The sequence below is a fragment of the Argentina anserina genome, chromosome 2 (genome assembly GCF_933775445.1).
Source record: "Argentina anserina chromosome 2, drPotAnse1.1, whole genome shotgun sequence".
Classification (NCBI taxonomy): domain Eukaryota; kingdom Viridiplantae; phylum Streptophyta; class Magnoliopsida; order Rosales; family Rosaceae; genus Argentina; species Argentina anserina.
The window spans coordinates 9,027,291-9,030,222 of NC_065873.1; the positions used below are offsets into that span (position 1 = coordinate 9,027,291).

Below are 2,932 nucleotides of genomic sequence, written 5' to 3' on the forward strand. Positions count from 1 at the left end.
TCATCTTTCTCTCACTTAGTCTTACATCTTCTCTCACTCAATTAAGAGGTGAACTGGCGAATCTGGAATTTGGATCTACCGACGTCGACGACGGTTTGGATCTGCCAACGTTAACGACGATTTAGATCTCTCATGCTTACCGTAGGTCCGATCTAACGGTATTTGATTTCATACATCTGGTGCATATTTGATTTATTTTTCTTCTTCTTCATTCAGATACATAGAGAATGGAGGCCTAGCCGGCAACTTTGCTTCAGTGCCAGCGAATCGACTGCAACGCCTCGTTTTCCGACGACAACAACCCCGAAGGCTCTTGCCAATACCACGCTGCGGTACTCTCTTTCTCCCTTTTCTCCAGTACTCGCCTAATCCTTCTTCAAAATCATTCATATTGATTCCGCTGCTTCATGCTTTTTATTTGAGCTAAAAATATCCCTAATCGAAATCCAAAACTCAATTCGATTGCTTATTTCAGCTCGTGAAAATGCGAATTAGTTCAATCTATGTCTTAATTTTAAGAATGAATTGAAAAATTAGGCATGTTCTACTGTTATGAATGTGATCCAATTGAAATCAATGCGCAATGTGTGTATGTGACATGGATTTTTCACTGTTAGGATAGAGTGTGGAAGTTTTAGTTTTGTTGTGTGAAATCCTAGTTATTATATTTTGATTCTGGTTATTCTTTTGCATGTTTTTGCTTGGTTTCGATGGTGTGGTCATCTTCGATTTTATTAGGGAGTAAGTATACAGATATGCTTATTGATTTAGTTATGTTTGGTTTAGTTCAATGGCGTGCTAAGCATTGAGTCTTTGTTTTTTCAGCCTATATTTCATGATGGGATTAAAGAGTGGAGTTGTTGCAAGAAAAACAGTCATGGTTTGAGCTTGTTTTTAGAATTAGAAGGGTAAGTGATTATTTGTTGTTGAATGTATATGATTCTTGTGATCCTTTTCGGTTGATTGTGCATTTAGGTTTCTGACATTACTATTCCTTTCCTTTATTCTTCTTTGGGTTGAAAAAGGTGCGAGACTGGTAAACACACGACAAAGAAACCAGTGTTGGCAAAGCCGAAACCTAGGACTCCTGTTTCCTTACCTACTTCTGCTCCTGCACCTGATGCATCAGCAAAACAGTTGTGTGCTAGGTGCCAGCAAGGCTTCTTCTGCTCAGATCATGGTACGTTCATTTGGTTGTGTTTTGATTTAGTCTCAATTTCCAAGCTTGGTATGTCTCCAGAAATGGGTGGTCTTTTCATGGATGTTGTACATCTGGCTGATTAGAATGCTTTTAACTATAGAAAATAGAAGAGATTGTAATACTTGTTTCTATTTGTGACTTGTGGTGAAAAATAAGAGTATTACAGTTTACAGATATATATTGATATGGATGTTTGAAATATGGGTATAGAAATGCTATAGAGTTTCTTGTAGATGAATGTTAGCACGATGCAATGATGGCATAATGTATTTCCATCGCTGAGGGGTTCTGCGAAAATAGCTGACATTCCACAGAGAGACAAAGAAAAGATTTTGGGTTTGGGTTTAGATGATGTCTAATCATCCCATATGTTATGTTATCGCCTGATTCAAACCCTTCCCATTCTCTTCATGTATTTTCTGATTGTTTGGGTCGTCTAACCATCAGTGCTGATTCCCTAAATTATCCTTTTCTTTTTGTTCAAATGATATAAGATTCTTCACTTATGGTATATTACTTCTATTTGGTTGATAATAAAGCTCCAACTTTCAGAACGTATTCATCCTCTTCAAAATTTCTTTTACATCCTAGGCTGAAGCAAATTCTTCCTTGTCCAGGATCACAATCCAAAGAAATGAACTCAAAGCCAGTAAATGTAGTTACAACGCCACTTACTGAAAGCATTACAGATTATCAAGGCCCTTGGGGAAGATCAGTGAGTGAAATCCACCATGAGAAAGAACATTTGGGTTTTGCAGTACTTCATGTTGTTCATGGGACGCTATCTTGGTATGTTCTGTTCCTCAGTTTGCTTCTTTCTCTTGAAGCTGGATTTGGAGTACTGGCTATTTGTGTTCAAGTATTTAATTTTGTTACCTTATTGTTCAGAAGTTGGAAGTTGCTGATCAATTTTGTTATATGTGCTTGTATCAGACAAAACTAAAAATACTCTCTTTTTCCTTCTTGTTGAAAAGGACTGTGACAGTTCCTTCTTTTTTCCTTTTTTCCAGGTACTACCATATGATTAGCTAATGCAGGAGTTAGATGTTGCAATGTACGTGAACTCAAGGATTTTCTCATTAATGAGTGCATGTATGCGGTAATTGTTCTCTCCTACTTCTACCCCAATTTTTTAGCCTACTGTACTCTATCATATTGTAATGGGGTCTGAGACAAGCAATATATATGTCAAACAAAACAAATAAGCTTCAATTCTGATAGGAGTAATGAGTTTGCTTTCAAATTTGTTTCTCCTTGTTCCCCTCCATCCCTGCAAGTAGCTAGAACTGATTAATTCTTTAATTTTTCTTCAGGTACTGGACACATGTTGCTTAGAAAAAGTGGTGTTTCAAAGACATCTGGAGAGCTAGGAAGAATTTGATCATTTCTTGTGTTTAGATTTTGAGAGTTATGTATATTTGTTACTGTTACTGGTTGTACTGTATAATACTGTAAGAATTTAGAGAGGTGCCTGTTGGCACCTTTTTTTTTTAATAAATCATTGTTACTTTGCCACTGATGATTTATTGGTGTGTAATACCCCCATAGCACCTCTTACATATGACACTGATATTTTATTAGTGGCTGCAGAGGTGCTAATAAAATTACACACTGATATCAGTATGTATTGCCCCCAATAGACACTGATGCAAATATGTGCTAATGGGGAACTTTGTAGTAGTGAAGTATTTCGATTCTTTATAAGTCTATTTCAATTCCAATTCTAATTAG

General features: G+C 36.6%; 1 pseudogene; it reads left to right on the top strand.

The window, feature by feature from the left end:
• The first annotated feature begins 227 nt into the window (after positions 1 to 227).
• On the top strand, positions 228 to 2,582 carry LOC126783930 (cysteine and histidine-rich domain-containing protein RAR1-like; annotated as a pseudogene).
• The last annotated feature ends 350 nt before the right edge of the window (positions 2,583 to 2,932 follow it).